Below are 18002 nucleotides of genomic sequence, written 5' to 3'. Positions count from 1 at the left end.
AAAAAAAAAAAAAAAACAAATGAGGCAATTGTAGGGTTTAAGTAGATTGAGAGTTACCTAAAGTGGAATCTCTCAGGCTTCAAGACCAAAATTCCACATCCCTGGTCACATGGCCTCTTCTTACTTCACGGCTAGGTGGAGGGCAGTGTTCGGTTTCTTCAGTTATGGATGCAAAGTGTTTGACAGGAGAATTCTGGCTATATGCTGAACCTGACTTTTAATAATCAGTGTTCAACCTTAGTTTAAAAAAAAAAAAATTAGTGATGCAGGTTGATCAACACAGTTTTTCAGTATCAGGGTGGAAATAATAAAAAGTCTTTTTCTTTTTGGCGGGGAGTCTTGAGATAGTTTTAGGCCTCCTGTAGTCTTCTTGCCTTAGTCTCCCAAATGCTGGATTTACAGGTGTGCACCACTACAACCAACATAAAAAGAATTTTCAGTGGTGAAAAATTGAAATTTAGTGCTTATAATGATGCCTCATGCAGAACAGATGTCAGATGGTCAAATTATCTTTATTTTTTGAGACAGGGCCTCACTATGTAGATCAGGCTGTTTTTGGCTCACTAGGCAGTTAGCTTCCATCCTCCTGCCTCAGCTTCCTTAAGTGCTGGGATTACAGGAATGCATGTTCTATCACATCCAACTTACTTTACATTTTGAAGGATTTTAGATTTCTTCATGAACTTTTCCAAAACACTTGGTATAATTGATTTCTTTCAGCTGTATGTGGTGTCACACAAAACTAATTGTAGCACTCAGTAGGCTGAGGCAGGAGGATTGCTGTGAGTTGGAGGCCAGCCTATGCGACGTAGCAAGAACCTGTCTCTAACAAACAAGGGCTGGGGAGACAGTTTGGGGGGTTCCCTGGGCCCTGAACCAGGCATGGTGGCTCATGCCTGTAATCCCAGCACTGGGGAGGCTGAGACAGGAAGATCACTAGGAGTCCAAACTGCGTAAGAAAATTTGTATCAAGGGGGAAAAAAAATGGGCTGTGTTGTAGCTCAGCTACATTAGAGTCTACCTGGCAAGCACAAGGTCCTGAGTTCAATCCCCAGTACTGCAAGAAACAAAAAAAGCAAAGCAAAGCAAAGCAAAAAAAACCCCTTTGTAATAGTAGACTGTGTGGGGCCAGGGAAATGGCTCAGTGGAATAAGTGCCTACCTGGCAAGCTTAAGGACCTGAGTTCAATCCCTGGTTCTGCTAAATAAAAAAAATAAAATAAAATAGTAGACTGTGTGCAGGTAGTACAAAATAAAGTAGTAACGGTAGAGTAATTTATGCATATAAGGTTGGGAAGTTATTTTAGGCATGATTTCTTTTTCTCCCCCCCAACCAAGGATTGAACTCAGGCCCTTCCGCTTGCCAGGGAAGCACTTATTCCACTGAGCCATCTCCCTGGCCCCTACATGATAATTTTAAAAAACATTTTCCAAAAAGATTCTTTTTTCAGAAGCTTTTTAGGAATCACAATGTTAGTAGAAACATTAAATACGTTTTAAAGCAGCTAATTTAGCACTGATGATAACACACATTGCTTCAGTCAAGACAGGGAAATAGCTGTCCAAAACCAAAAGCAAAACCACCGTCTGGCTTAGTGAAATTGCTCTCTCATCATTTCTTTGTAGCCTTGTACTACATATAGCTCCCTTAGGGGCCTTCCAACTGAGTAGCTTCCCAGAAGGGCTCTTTTCAAAGGGGAAATTTGTGGATTTAGAGAGAGGGGACATTTTATTAGTTATTATGGCATAACTGGTAAGCTAAGGAATTGAGATTTGTGTAGTCTTTAAGTGCTATTTAAGTAATTTTCACCCATGACTCTATATTGGTGTACTTTCTCAGTCTGTAAGCACATCTGAGTGAGTAGGAGTTGCTCAGGAACAGTTGGGTCCTTGGAATTAATTGTATCAAGCAGTGAACTAGTTTGGATTTTGAGTAGTACCATTTCTTTCTTTTTTTTTTTTGATATTTCATACAGGATCTACAGGGGGTCTCACTATGTAGTGATTCTCCTGTTTTCAGCCTCCCAAGCACTGGGATTACAGGTGTACACCGCCACGCCCAGTCTCAGTCACCCTCTCAGTGTGCCCCCCAGGAGCAGGGCCAGGGCCAGCATGGCACACCGGGGATCGAACCCGGCTGCTGCTCTCTGCCTAGGTAGGCACTTTAGTCTGCTGAGCTATCTGGCTGCAGCTTGGATTTGTAGTGGTCCTCCTGCTTTCAGCATCCCCAGCACTGAGATTAAAGGTATGCGCCACTACACCAGGTCTTGTTTTTTGTTTTTGTTTCTGTTGTGGTTGATTTTGTTTTTGTTATTGTTTTTCTTTTTGAGTCAGGATTGCTATGTAGTTTAGTTTATTTATTTATTTATTTTGATCACTGTATGGTTTTTTTTTTTTTTTTTGGTGGAACCGGAGATTGAACTCAGACCCTTGCTCTTGCCAGGGAAGCACTTATTCTACTGAGCCATCTGCCTGGCCCCATCACTATGTAGCTTACTCATGTAACTTAGGCCAGCCTCAAATTCACAGCAGTCCTCCTGCCTCAGCCTCCTAAGTCCTGGGTCTATAGGCCGGGCCACCATACCTGATTCTAATATGAGGTTTATATTTTCCCAGGATGGGTAATTAATGCGATAAAGCAGTGACTGTCTGGTAGTTTTGTTAGGACGTAAAGGGAGAGCTGGCTACAGTGCCTCTAGTTCTGCCTGTTTAGGAAAATGAGGGAGGAGGATTGCTTTGAGTTCAGGCATTCAAGGCAACATAGTGAGTCCCCACCTCAAAAAGAAGGTGAGGAGGGGGTAGCAAAGAGGGAGTTTTATATATTATATCATGCCAATGAAGTTGGCCTGGGTGGGGATATAGCTCAGTGGCCCAAGGTACTGAGTTTGATTTCCAGTACAAAAAAAAAAAAGGCCTGAATACTTAATAGGGAGATGGTGGCACATAAGTGTAATTCCTTTACTCTGGGATGCTGAGACAGGAGGGTTCAAAAATTGCCAACCTGGGAAATTTAGTGAGATCCTGTCTCAAAAAGAAGAAAAACTAAACTAAAATGTAGCTCAGTGGCAAGGCCTTGGGTTCAATCTGTAGTTCAGAGAGGGTGGAGCGATTTTTTTTTGAGGGGGAAAATACGAAACATTTTCTCAATTCTCCAAACCCCAAATCCATTCACAAAATAGATTCAGATTTAGGCTTGCTTTTTTTTTGTACTGGGGGTTAAACCCAAGGCCTTTGCTTTTAGCAGTACTCCCTAGTCTTTTCTAGTTTTTGTTTTGAGACAGGGTCTCTGTAAACCATTAAGTTGCCCAGGCAGAGCTCAAACTTACAATCCTCCTGATTTAGACTCTCAGAGTACTGGGATTATAGGTGTCTACCACCATACCTCCATTATTTGTTTCTTTTATCCTAAAATCATGCTTTCTAGTAAGTTGGGGCTAGTTCAGCCTGAATGTTTTCCCTCCCCCATGCTGAGGATGGAACCCTGGGTCTTTTAAATTTTATTTTATTTTATTTTATTTTATTTTTTGGTACCAGGGATCTAACTCAGGACCTTGTGCTTGCCAGGTAGGTGCTTATGCTCCCTCCGCCCTTAAATTTTTTTATTTTGAGACAGTTTCTCTTTAAAATTGCCTGGGCTAGATTGAACTTCAATCTTCCTAGCACATGTAAAAATTTTTTTCATTTCTTTTTGTTTGTTTATTTTTGTATTTTAGGGAAGGGTCTACAGGGTGTTCAGGATCTCACTACTAGATCAGATTCATAGTGATCTGCCTATTTACAGCCTCCCAAGTGCTAGAATTACAGGTGTGCATCACCACACCCAGTCTCAATTGCTGTTGCACCACTCCTGGAAGGCCCAGGGATGAACCCCCAGCCCCTAATCTGCTTAGCTATTTGAGTGGGTGGATTTTTTTTTTTTTTTTTGGTGTGCGTGTTTTTGTTTTTGTTTTTGGCGGTACTGTGGATTGAATTCAGGACCCAGCACTTGCCAGGCAAATGCTTATTCTACTGAGCCAACTCCCCAACCCCTGCTTAGCTATTTGGCCAGCCCTTTTTTTTTTTTTTTTTTGGTCTTGATTTTTGAGACAGTCTCCCTACTTAAGTTGATGCTGGCCTTGAACTCATTATATATAGCCCAGGCTCAAATTTGCAGTAATCCTCCCTCGGCCTCCTGAGAACTAGGATGTAGATATATACTGCCATGCCCAGAAAAATACTTTTCTGTCAGAAGAGAATTGGATATGGCTGTAATCCCAGTACTTGGGAGGCTGAGACAGAGGGATTGCCATGAGTTTGAGGCCAGCCTAGGTACATAGTTCAAGTCCAGGCTGACTGACCTACCTAGTGACATCCTCTCTCAAGCCCCAGGAAGCAAAAATTAAAAGATGTGTGTGTGGCAGGGGGAGGGTGGAGATTGGGACAAGCTCTGAGAGACTATAATGTACTTAATTATTACAACCTTTGAGGCCCCTTTTAAAGGTTATATTCTAGAATAAAGACACTTGCTTCAAAATGTTAAGGTTGGGCCTGGGAGGTGGCTCAGTAAAATAAGCGCTTGCCTGGTAAGCGCAAGGGCCTGAGTTCAATCCCCGGTTCTGCCAAAAAAAAAAGCTATATTACAGTTTTTCCTAATTTTGCTTAAACTCCAAGAAACATCTGTTCTCTGGCATGGGAGGTGCACACCCGTAATCCCAGCACTTGAGTGGCTGAGGCCAGAGGATAACTAGGAGTTGGAGGCCAGCTTGTACTACATAGTGACCCCCAGCAAGCCTGACACACAAACACATGTACAAAACACTGTTTTGTGTTTTTTTTTTTTTTTTTTTTTTTTTTTTTTGCGGAACCAGGGATTGAACTCAGGTCCTTGCACTTGCCAGGGAAGCGCTTATTCCACTGAGCCATCTCCCGGCCCCCAAAACACTGTTAATTAGGCATGATGTTGGCCTATGACTGTAATCCCAGCTTCTCAGAAAGCAGGAGGATTGTGAGTTCAACACTAGCTTAGGCAACATAGTATGAACCTATCTCAAAAAAAGAAAGAAGTCAGATGTATAAGTGATACTTGTTAAAGAGGAGGGGGTTGTTGATTATTATTATTATTTTTGTGTGTGTATGTGTGGTACCAGGGATCGAAATTATTGTTATTAGATCAAATTACTTGAAAGTGTTCTTACTCTATTGAGAAGTATCATTAGGGAGCTAAGTGATAAAATGCTTAGCATGCAACCCGCCCTGGGTTCATTCTCCAGCACCAAAATAATAAGAGAGGGGGGCCTGCCCCTTAGCTCAGTTCTTTAAGTGGCTGCTTCAGCAAAGCAGTCAGGTGCACGTAGCTGTGGTTCGATCCCCACAACTTAAGCCGTCCAAACCTGCCCTGAAGGCATTCGGAGCAAAAAAAAAAAAAAAATCCTTCTGGCAAAATAATAAAAGAGAGGAGTCTTATTAAATGTTCAAGACACATGAGTTTTCTCTGCTACAACAGTAAGGAATTAAACCTTAGAGAAACACAAGAGATAACCTTTCTGAGGCTAGTATTGTTTGTTTGTTTGTTTTTAGGCTGTAATTTAGAAGGAATTTTTTTTTTGGGGGGGGTGGTTCAGGCTGCCTTAAGGGCAGGGGTCCTGCAGCACACAGAGGTGGGGATTGAATCGAACTGTTGTCTCCTGAACTGTGGTCCCCTGCGTCTGACTTTGCACAAGCATGTGCTTTAATCAGCTGAGCTAATTGGCAAGCCCCCAAAAATTTGAGAAGGAACTTTTTTTTTTTGGCTGTAATTTAGGCTGGCCTTGAGTTCACTGTGTAGTCCAGGTGACCTCAAACTTGTGATCCTCCTGCCTTTGCCTCCTGAGAGCTAGGATTACAGGCATGCACCATCATCACACTCAGCCTGGGGTGTGTGTGTGGGGGTGTGTGTGTGTGTGAGATATTGTAATGGGGATCGGACTCAGGGTCTTTGCGCTGAGTTACATTCCTCAGCCCTTTTATTTTTGTATTTTTTATTTTTTAGACAGGTTCTTGCTGTGTAGTGTAGGCTAGCCTTGAACTTACTGTATAACCCAGGCTGGTCTAAACTCATGGAGCTCTTCCTGCCTCAGCTTCCTCCCAAGTGCTGCGATTGCTGGTGTGTGGTACCATTCCAGGCCCACATGCCCAATTCTGAGCCTAGACTTTTGTCCAAGCATACATACCAAGTTTTCCATGGAGTGGTGCATAGACCTAAGTCTGAGGTTATTTTATGACTTCCTCTAGACCCCTCACTTCTCTAGTCTTGATTCATTTAGTTAATAGGCTACTTGTCATAGGCTGGGGAGATAGCTCAGTGGAATAATTGCTTGCCTAGCAAGCTTAAGGTCCTGTGTTCAATCCCTGGTACCACAAAAAAGCGGGGGAGGGGGGCTGTTTGTCTACTCTGTATCCCAGGGGAAAAATTCTCAGGAAGCCCCCAGAACCCTTCCTCCCATCTCTATAGTCAACTGCCAAATTTTGCTAAACTCTGGCATCCATCTCTGTCCTTGCCTGTTTTCTTCCCTTCTCTTCTGTTGTTTAGTTCAAACCATCCCTATCTGTGATGGGCCCACCTGCATCAAATTCCTAACCAGTCAGCCTGTCCTCTGACCTACATGATTCCTGCCCAGCTGTGGACTGGAGTAGCATGTGATATGTGGAACTTGCAAGGAGTGCACATGCTTAGGCCTTGTGCCAGAGAGTGGGACTCAATGCAGTAAGGCAGGATAAGGCTGGGCCTCTGGGTTATTAGTAAGTCCACAGACCTTTAGTATGTTCTCTCAAGGCTCTGATCTCTCCAGCGTCATCTGTTTGCCTGTAGAATTCCCTAAATATTGAATGATTTTTTTACTTTGGATTAGTGATTTTAAGGTGCTGGAATTGAATCTAGGGCCATGTGCATATTAAGAAGTCATTTACCACTGAGCTACATCCCCAGCCCTTTTTAAAAATACATTTCAAAATTTCAGGGCAGGTTCTCATTAAGTTGCCCAGGCTGGCCTTTAATTTGCAGTCTTCCTGCCTTCGCTTTCAGAGTGGCTAGGATTATAGGTTGGTTTGTGCTACTATGCTAGGTATAATCCTGTCTTTTTGTAGCAGGCTGCAAACAGGCTGGCCTTTAACTTCCTGGCCTCTGAGACTTAGCTCAAGAAGTACCTCCTCTAGCCTTGCCCTTGAGATCAATGAGAAAAAAATGACACGCACCTGTAGCCAAGTTATCCTGGCCTAGCCACTATGTTCCAGATGTGTGCCAGCTGAGTAGTGGCCTACAGGTGAGAAAAAGACTTCTCTCCCTAACTTTGAGGATGAGTGGACTATGACCTGGCCTTTTAGGAATGAATAGACTCTCAGTAGTTAAAAAGGAGAGGTTCCTAGTGGGACTGTGTCACTTTTTGCCGGCTGCAGTCTGCTGGAATATAAATAGGTGAGACTAAATCCTTTTTCTTCCTAGAATGAGTGTGAGAAGTGGCTATGGAAGATGCCTGGAGACACCCCCCCCAAAGTCTCTCAGCTCCCCAAAGCCAGCAGCCTGCTACTATGCTATCCCCTCCTTGGATTTTAGTTTGGCCAGCTCCATAGGTGCTTTCCAAAAGCACCAGGGAACTGACCTGATTTTACATTAGGTTGTCAAATCCAATACACTTCACTTCTCAAGAAACAGTTCTCTCATGAGGCCAGACATGACAGGGCTATGTTCTTTGTACAAGAGACATGATGGAGCATTATGGTGACAGGCTTAAGGATAGGTGGCAGAGCTGCGCTGTAGTCTTGAGGTTGCAAATGCATCCTTCAGGAGAAGTGGCAAGCTCCTCACTTGTTTTATCTATGTGTTTCTAGCTAGCCTGCCTTTCTTTTTTTTTTTTTTTTTTTCTCCCCTTTTTCTTTTTTTTGAGACAGGGTCAGGGGCTTCCTATCCCTGTATAGTTCCGTGTAGCCTTCAGCTCATTTATGTAGCCTAGGCTGGCCTCAAGCTCGTGATCTTCCTGCCTCAACCTCCTGAGTGCTGGGATTACAGGCATGTACTACCATGCTTGCTATTAAATATTTATTTATTTATTTATTTATTGCTCCGAATGCCTTCAGGGCAGGTTTGGCTGGCTTGAGTTGTGGGAATCAAACCACAGCAACCTGAGCCTGACTGCTTTATTTATTTATTTATTTATTTTTAAACATTTATTTATTTATTGTGTGTGTGTGGCCAGCTCAGCCCACCAGGGGGCGGGGCTGGCTGGCATGTGGTGCTGGGGGATCGAACCCCGGTCCCTGTGCTTTTGCCAAGCTTGTTCCAAGTAGGTGCTTTAGACCACTGAGCCATCTCACCAGCCCACTGAGCCATCTCACCAGCCCTGACTGCTTTATTGAAGCAGCCACTTAAAAGAACTGAGCTAAGGAGCAGGCCCCCACTATTAAATATTTAAAAAGAGCTAAGGATGTAGTTCAGTGGTAGAGTGCTTGCCTAGCACATGAAAGGCTCTTAAGTTCACTTTGAAGGACTGAAAAAGGTAAAACAAGAACTCCGGTTCTGGACATTATTCCTGGGTCTGCTGTGTTTTAGCCTGAGCAAGTTATTTAACCTCTCTGTGCTTCAGTTATTTCACCTACACACCTCCATTTATTTATTTATTTATTTATTTATTTATTTATTTATTTATTTAGTGTGTGTGGCCTGCTCAGCCCACCAGGGAGCGGGGCTGGCTGGCATGTGGTGCTGGGGGATTGAATCGCGGTCCCTCTACTTTGCTTGGCTTAGCTTGTTCTAAGTAGGTGCTTTAGACCACTGAGCCATCTCACCAGCCCCCGGTTAACTTAGTTTTAGTTTTGCTCTTTTTGAGACAGAGTCTTACTATGCAGTTCAGGTTGGCCTTTAGATCACTTTGTAGCCCAGGCTGGTTGTAAACTTCGTAATCATCTTCCTGCCTCAGACTCCCAAGTGCTGGGATTACAGGTGTGCACCATCAAGCCTGTCTTAATGAGTTGGTTTTTTATCAAGTGCATACAAGAGGGCTTATACAGTGGTATTTTGGAACTTGTTTTTGTTTCTTTGTTTGTTTGTTTTGTGGAACCAGGGATTGAACTCAGACCCTTGTGCTTGCCAGGGAAGTGCTTATTCTACTGAGCCATCTCCCCGTTGGAACTTGTTAATAGGTTCTTGGTGGGTATATTGAGAAGCAGACATGACAAGTACTAAATGTATTGCTTAGCTATAAAGGGTAGCAGACTCACAAAGCAATCAACATAGTACATTCTAGCTTGCATTGAGCACTGGGACAAAATACTTCAATAATTCACATCTAAATGTACTATGTACCACATTTGGTAAGTTTCTAAAGAGCATAATACCAGTTATGACTGTACTAACATACTTATGGGTATTGATAGGGAGCAAGAGATTTTCTAAGTGAAAAGACTAGCCTGGCAGGAAGGAAGGGGCTGAAAAGGTGGTTGGGCCATATGATGGTAGACTTACCTAGATGTGATCTCACCAATGGAGACAGCTCTTGCTTTTAGCTTAGTGCTTTGTTGCCTTTGAGAAGTACCTAGTAGGATGGGTGAAACAGTTATGGGGATAGCCGTGTACAAGTTTCTTTTAAAATGTTCACTTTTTTGTTGTTATTTTTGTTTTTGTGGGATTTTGCTTTGGTTCCAGGAATCAAACTCAAGGCCTTGTGCTTGCCAGGCAGGTGCTGTACTGCTGAGTGTTATCCCCAGCCTGTTTTGTTTTGGTTTTTTTTGGTACTAAGGATTGAACACTGGCCCTTAGACCTATGTGCCTCCCCCCCCCCCCAGGTCCTGAGATTGAGTTTAAGGCCTTGGCACTGAGCTGCATTCTCTAGTCTGTTTTGTTTTTCTCATCTCATGACAGGGTCTCACTTTGTAGTTCAGGCTGGCCTTGAACTCTGGCAGTCCTACCTCTGGTGGGATTCACCATCATACCCTATCCCTCTCCCTCCTCCTCCTCCTCCTCCCCCTCCCCTCCCCTTCCCCCTCCCCCTCTCCCCTCCCTCTAGTGTCTTTTTGAGAGGGTTTCACCTTGCAGTTCAGGCTGTCCTTGCACTCACTTTGTAGCCCTGGCTGGCCTCACTTTCAGTGTTACTCCTGCTTCAACTTCCCAAGTGCTGGGATTACAGGCATGTACCACGACACCCAGCCCCCAGTCATTTTTTTTTTTTTTATTACAGTGATACCACAGTTAATCTTAATTGATTCTGAATTTGTGTTTCAACACCAAAACCTTTGAGAACTGACCATATTTTTCCCCATAAGAAATGTTGGAGGGGACAACCCACTTGGGGCCCCTCTCCTATCCCTCTCTCAGACAGGAGCTTTCTTTCCCTCAATGAATATATTGTGCTCAAAAAAAAAAGGTGAAAAACTAAATTTCTTCCTTTAATGATATATCATGGTTCTCACAATTTTCCTCTTAACTTTACTGCTGGTATCACTAACTTTCTTTGGAACCATGGTTATGATATGTTACACAAATGTATCAGAAAAAGTAAGCACAACACTGAGTATTTTATTTATTTTTTATTTATTTATTTTTTTAAATCAGTAGGCTTTTTTTTTAAATTTTATTTATTTTTATTTATTTATTTATGTGTGTGTGTGTGGCCAGCTCAGCCCACCAGGGGGCGGGGCTGGCTAGCATGTGGTGCTGGGGGATTGAACCGTGGTCCCTGGGTTTTGCTAAGCTTGTTCCAAATAGGTGCCTTAGACCACTGAGCCATCTCACCAGCCCAACACTGAATATTTTAATGCACTAAGACACCACTGCATGTTGTCTGGCAGAGAGCCGCACTTAAGACTCCAGTATCACCCCCTTATGTCCACAAAGAGATACAATATGTAATTCCTTCTTGTCATCTCTTTTTTTTCGGAACCAGGGATTGAACTCAGGCCCTTGTGCTTGCCAGGCAAGCGCTTATTCTACTGAGCCATCTCCCCGGCCCCAAGGCAGAGAGGGACTCGAACCTGCGAGGTCGCGCTATAGAGCCTAATGAGTAAACCGCTGTGCTATCTCTCCAGCTTGTAATTCCTTCTTGACCCTTACAGGTGTGTTCAAATTATGAACAATGAAGAGCTTCTTCTTCTTTTTTTTTTTTTTTTTCTTTGAACTATGCTGTTTGAAGAGTGGAAAGCTTGAGCTTGGAGCTAGTCTACAACTGAAGTATAACTGTATTTTGAGCCAGAGTCCTGCCAAATGAGCTTGAACTTGGTATCCTCCTGTCTCTAGTCGCTCAAGTGTTGGGATTACAAGCATGTTCCGCCATATTTAGTTTAAAAATGTGGTTTTTTTGTTTGGTTTTTTTTTTTCCACTTTTTTTTTTTCCCTGTTTTGTGGAACTGGGGATTGAACTCAGACCCTTGCGCTTTCTAGGGAAGCGCTTATTCCACTGAGCCATCTCCCCGGCCCCAAAAATGTTTATTTTTATGCCAACTGTAGTGGCCCAGATCTGTGGTCCCTGTACTTGGGAGGCTGAGGCAGGATGATCCTAAGTTTGAGGCCTGTCAAGGCTACATAGTAAGTTAAAAGATAACCTGAGCTAAACAGCAAGACCCTGTCTCCAAAAAAGAGTTTAATTTTAGGGCTTTTTTTTTCTTCTGTATTTAGGACAGACTCTGTAAGTTCTATAGGGTCTCACTACGTAATGGACTTGTAGTGATTCTCCTGTTTTCAGCCTCCAAAGTGCTGGGATTACAGGGGCTGGGCCAGTACACTGGAGATCGAACCACAGATGCTGTGCTCTGCTAAGCAGGCACTTTAGTCCACAGAGCTATCCGGGCTTGACTGACTCAAAAAATCAGTTTATTTTTCTTAGTGCAATTGAGAATATCTATTTATTTATTTATTTATTTATTTTGTATTTTAGGGAAGGGCTTAAAGGATGTTCAGAGTCTCACTGCTAGATTGGACACGTAGTGATCCCCCTATTTACAGCCTCCCAAGAACTGGGATTACACGTGTGTACCACCACTCCCAGTCTCAATTGCCATCTCAGCGCACCCCAGGCGCAAGCCTAGGGATGGAACCCCTGGCCCCCGTGCCTGCTTGCAGGCACTTTAATCCGCTGAGCTATTTGACCAGCGCTTGAGATGCTGTAGAACTCAAAGTATGTCCTGCCAGTATCTCAGAATCCACCTGTGTATTTCCTTTTTTAAATTTTTTAAAATTTTACATATTTGGTACAGGGTCTCACTAGGCAGCTTGGACTTGTAATGATCCTCCTGTTTTCAGCCTCCCCAGTGCTGAGATTACAGGCATGCCACCACCACACCAAGTCTCAATGGCCGGCTCAGCTAGTGCTGGGGATTGAACCCTGTCCGTGTGCTTGCCTAAGCAGATGATTAGTCTGCTGAGCTATATTTCTGACCCCCATGTGTATTTCCTGAATATATAATCCGCCCCCCCCCCCAAGTGCCAGAGATTGAACTCAGGACCTTGCACTTGCCAGGCATGTGTTTATTCTACTGAGCTAACTCCCCAGCCCGCCACCCCACCCCCATGCATTTCCTCTTCCTGACCTAAGTATATACCCACTGAAGTGACTGTTGTAGCTGTATCCAAAGATGTGGAAGGAGGGCAAACCCTTCCCCTATACACTGGAGATTGAACCCAGGGCATCTGGACTCAGCTAGATCCCCAGTACTTTTTAATTATTTTTTTATGAAGATACTTCAGCATATAAACAAAGTCTTTTTTTTTTTTTAAATTTTTTTTATGTATTTAGTACAGGGTCTACAGGGTTCTACTAGGTAGATCCGGATGTAGTGATAACTCTTATTTTCAGCCTCCCAAGTGCTAGGATTATAGGGGTGCACTGCCACACCCAGTCTCAATCACTGTCTCAGTGTGCCCCAGGGGCGGGACCAGAAACCAAAGTCTTAAAAGATTTTAAGTGCCTAGTAACATTTTCCAACTAATTAATGAGAAGATCATAAAAAGCACAAATGATATTTTTATGTACCAAAGAGATATGTGTAATATTTTCATGAGTTACATTTGATACTATAAATATACTTTACAGGGCAAAAATCCTGAAAAAAAAAAACACATGATGCAAAGATTGATAATATATATTAATAATTTAAGTAAACATATGGTCACAAGCATGAAAATGTGACCTCATTATTTGAGTAAAAGTATATTAAAATACAGGATAATCTGGAATAAGTGAAAAACCAAGAACTTATTACTGTGACAAGTATCTTTGTAAAATACAATGCAAAATGAAGTAATAATTATAAATATATGTCACACATAAACCAAATAGATTTTTCATATTAAGACTTAATAAAATTATTTTTCTCTTTCTTTCTTTCTTTCTTTCTTTCTTTTTTTTTTTTTTTGTGGAACCAGGGATTGAACTCAGGCCTTTGCGCTTGCCAGGGAAGCACTTCTTCCACTGAGCCATCTCCCTGGCCCAATAAAATTATTTTTCAATTCATATTTTCATCATGTGACAGATACTGAAATACCAAGTGGCAAATGAATTCTTATTTCCTGAAATGGGGGTAACAAATGATAGGCATGGCTTTAAAAATGTAAAGAACACAGTAAATTAACTTACTACCTTCTTCAAAGACAGAAGAATAATTTTCTTAGAATTTAAGTACCATTGGAAGTTACATCTCATAATACCACTTAATGCAATACTTGGTATTTTCAGTTCCAAATTACTTCAATAGTGAAAATGATGTAGGGATCAGAAGTATATTCTGCTGAGATTCCAGGTAATTGACACTTTTGAACAGCTGCCACAACTCTGGGATCCTCTTGAGAGTCATGTCTCGCAGCTGTATGACTGTCAGCACTCTCATGCCACCAGAGAACACGAATGCTGTTAAGTGCTCCATATTCTGTATGGAAAACATCAGATAGTTTTGTGTAACCTTGATTGACATGGGTATCAACTGCCTTTTTAAATGCATCCCCCCACAGAGGTAGACCCCCAGGTTTCATCTGAAAAGTGTCTTGTTCATAGACTCCTCCTTTTGCGGCCTTTCTATTTTGAACCATGGAACCAAATATGTAATCTCACTTTTTTTTTTTTTTTTTTTTGCAGTACCAGGGGTTGAACTCAGGACCTTTTGCTTGCCAGGCAAGCACTTATTCTACTGAGCTATCTCCCTAGCCCATCACTCTTTTGTTTATTAATGTGAACCAAATTTGGAGTAAAAAATTGTTCTTACCATTTCTTGCCTTTGGCCAGTGCTCTCTGGGTGCAGTTCAATGAGCAAAATTATTGTATTTCCAATTATGAAATACTTTGTTCATTCTGCCTCCAAATTCTACACTCCAGTATCCAACCAGTTCAGAGTGAGTTGTCCAAAGATTTTTCTTAAAAATTTCCAGGATCTTATTCATTTTTGAGGGTTTAAGATAATAGATATGAATAGAGTGTTCCATTTCAGTGAAGACATGTGGTGCCTCTTAAAACCTTGATGAGTAGGAAGCGATCTCACTTGGAGTCTATGTGATAGACATTCCAGGAGTCGTAGCTGCGATGGCACCAGCAACAAAAATGCTAGAGCTGATGACTGGCCATGACAGAAACACCCTGGGCCAGTGAGCCTAGGAGGCGACCTCAACTCCTCACATGCATTCCTGCCATTGTACTCCTGATATCTGTCCAAATCTGGGCAGCAGTGGGAGCCTACAAGCTGAAGTTCATCAAGCAATACAATTTTTGGAGGCAAGGTCTTGCCCAGTCACTAAATTGCCTTGGCTGAGTTGGAATTTACAATCCAGCTCCCAGCTCCTAGAGTTCAGTAAACTGTTGTGTGCTCCCCTAGCTTGAAGACAACTCTTGAAGAAATTGTTGCCATTCCAGAAAATAACAACTCTGTAGCCTTTTTCTTTGCTCTTTTAGCCTTGATACAGAAAATTGAATCTGAAGGTTATTCATTCTCTCTTGCTTGCCTTCCACAGTTCCTGTCCCTCTCCTGCTCTCCTCCCATTCCCTTTCTCCCTCTTTTTTAGTGCTGAGGATTGAGCCCAGGGCCCTTTGCATGCTAGAGAAGCTCTCTGCCACTGAGGTACATCCATCCTTGTTTTGGTTTTTGGGGTTGTGGATCTGTTTTGATTATAATTTTCTTTCCTTTATCTTTGTAGATTTTCCCTCTACCTTAGCATAGTTTAGCAGTAGGTAAAGTTGCATTTTCACAACTCTTGGCCCAGCATGTGCATTTAAAAGCAGAAGAAACACCAGTATCAGAGCCAGTGCTTGTGGGCCAGGCTCTGTGTCTTCTGAGAGGGATACCACCTAACTCAGTGTTATGGGTGGGGAATAAAGTATAACCCAGAAGATGAACAGGCTATCAGCCCTTTTTGAGGTGATTTGTGTATGCTTTGCTCTGTGTACATCTTGTTGGGAAGACTAAGCACATGAAGACCTATACTTACAGCAGGAGCCACCATGTGTATGGTGGCTTTTGTATATTTGTGTTTAAGGACTATCTTCTGTGTAGTCTAAGCCCATCTTTGATTTTGCTCTGTAAGCCAGACTAGCCTGAAGTCCTCAGTCTCCTGACTACCGAGATTGCAGGTGTGTGCCCCACTATGTGTGTTGTTTTGGTGGTGCTGGGGATAAAAACCAGAGAGTAGTGTGTGCTAAGCAAGCATCCTACTACTAATCTATGCTCCTAGTCTCCCTGTATTTTACGTAGGCAGTTCCTGTTTTACTGTACTAGCTCATTCTGTGCCACGTTTTATGTCTCTGTTGTAGAGAAATTTGATGAGGCTGGTATCCCAGCGCTCAAGGAATTCTCTAGTGGTGGACACTGGACTCTGGAGTATATAACATAGATCACTATCAGGCACACCCATGTTTAGGTGGAGACAGAAACATTTCAGGAGTGAATCTTATGAGAAGCTGCATGTGTATGGAGCTGGCTTGAGGTTCTACCTCGCTAGGGCTTCAGCTGTGCTGTTGTGGCAACTGTAAGCAGTACCTCCCTTTAAGCCTATACTGAGAGGTATCTTTAATCATGACAGTTTTGACCTAACAAGGAGTAACCCACCTGTCTAGAAGGAGTGTGCTGTGGTGGAGTAACAGGGACCTAAGTTTAAATGTTAATTTGTTTCTGCCTTGAGTTGTTACCATGAGTATCATCAGGTAACAACATCAATGGGATGATGTTGTAGTGGTATGGTAATAGTTCTGCACGTTAGTTGTAGTAATAAATAAGCAGAAGATAGAGAACAGATTACTGACCTATGGACAGGGTGATGTGTTAGCATAGTTCCACTGGCTTTGCTAAATATTAATTGAAATGATAATCACATTTAAGGGTCTGAAGCCTTGTTTAGATTTGCAGTGTGTCAACCACTTTAAAGTCATAGTGTAATGTCGTTGCTAGTGGTTGTGTTGTACAAGCCTGAAACATTTGTATTGCTACTCTTTCAGATTGTTAATATCCTGTTGTGTAGCTGGTATTTCATAGTGACATTTACTTGGTTTTCTTTCTTTCTTTCTTTTTTTTTTTTTTTTTTTTTTTTTTTTTTTTTTGGCAGAACCGGGGATTGAACTCAGGCTCTTGGACTTGCCAAGCAAGTGCTTTAAGCCTATACTGAGAGGTGTCTTTAATCATGACAGTTTTGACCTAACAAGGAGTAACCCACCTATCTAGAAGGAGTGTGCTGTGGTAGAGTAACAGGGACAGTTTATTCTACTGAGCTATCTCCCCATCCCCCTTTATTTTAGTTTTTCAAGACAGAAAACTGTATAGCAGCTACTTGCTATGTAGTTTAGCCTGGCTTTGAACTCACTATGTAGCACAGGCTGGCCCGGAACTCACAGCACTCTTCCTGCTTTAGCTTTCTTTTTTGGGGGGAGAGGAGTAGAGGCCTGCTCAGCCTGCCCTGGAGGCAGGGCTTGTGCAGCTTGTGGTGCTGGGGATCAAACCACAGTCCCTGTGCTTGCCTAAGCAGGCAGTTTATTATTATTATTTTTTGGTGGAATCGGGGATTGAACTCAGGCCCTTGCGCTTGCCAGGGAAGTGCTTATTCCAAAGAGCCATCTCCCTGGCCCTCTAGGCAGGCAGTTTAAATCACTGAGCTATCTTGTCGGCCCACGTTTTAGCTTTCTGACTGCTGGGATTGCAGCCATGCACTAAGAGTGGCATATTTCTGTAACTTTCGATAGACATGGGTTTCATCCATTAGATTTTCTTTTGGCTAGACAGGAGGAGCTCAGTGACATTCTTTATATAGCAAACTGGCTAGCTGTGGGGGGCTGGGAAAAATGTTCATGTTTTTGTCCTTGTAAATATTTGGAAATGCTATTCAGGAGCAAGCATAGTCTTGTTGTCTTCTTGGGATCCAGCACAGGAAAGTGCTAGTTCTGCCCATTTCTGATTGAGGGGTTAATCATTCTAACTTACTGGTGTGGGTGACTGAGCTGTTGATGAAAGAGCAGTCTTGGCCCTGTTTTAGACCTGGTTCACAAGAGTTGTACAACTTGGGCTTCTCTGAGCCTTGGTTTTTACCTCTATAAGTGGGGTCACTCTGCGTGAGTTTTCATCTCTGGTGTGGCAAGGCTCTGATAATATTCCATGTGCTATGAATTTTAAACAATGTAGAATGTCTTCACAATATGCCACTTCTTATATGACTAACTCTACTCTAGCATTTGTTCCTGGCCTTTGTTGAAATTTCTTTTTGGAGGCAGAGGCACTCAATCACTGAGCTACACCCCCATCCCTTTTTATTTTTCATTTTAGAAAAGTATTCACTAAGTTACCCAGACTAGAGTTGAACTTGTGATCTTGCTACCTTATCCTCCCTAGTATCTGGAATTACAGGCATGCACCACTGTATCTGGCTTTGTTGGAAATTTGAAGCAGATGATAGATACTCTAGCCCAATGATGGTGAACCTTTTTAGAGCTTTCAGCAACACAAACAGCCTGCTCAGGCACATATGCCATAGGTTTGCCATCACTGCTCTAAGCTGAAACCTTGAGAAGAGTGTGATGTGAATGTGCATTGTTCATTAGC

General features: G+C 42.6%; 1 protein-coding gene and 1 pseudogene across 1 annotated transcript in view; one reads left to right on the top strand and one right to left on the bottom strand.

Moving 5' to 3' along the window:
* Ube2l3 (ubiquitin conjugating enzyme E2 L3) overlaps positions 1–18002 on the top strand; it is a 74829-nt gene that overhangs the window by 3561 nt on the left and 53266 nt on the right. The window lies entirely within an intron of this gene.
* Positions 13680–14412, bottom strand: LOC105741724 (annotated as a pseudogene).

This window comes from Octodon degus, unplaced genomic scaffold (assembly GCF_000260255.1).
Source record: "Octodon degus isolate 3935 unplaced genomic scaffold, OctDeg1.0 scaffold00021, whole genome shotgun sequence".
Classification (NCBI taxonomy): domain Eukaryota; kingdom Metazoa; phylum Chordata; class Mammalia; order Rodentia; family Octodontidae; genus Octodon; species Octodon degus.
This window is presented reverse-complemented; position numbering and strand designations above follow the sequence as displayed.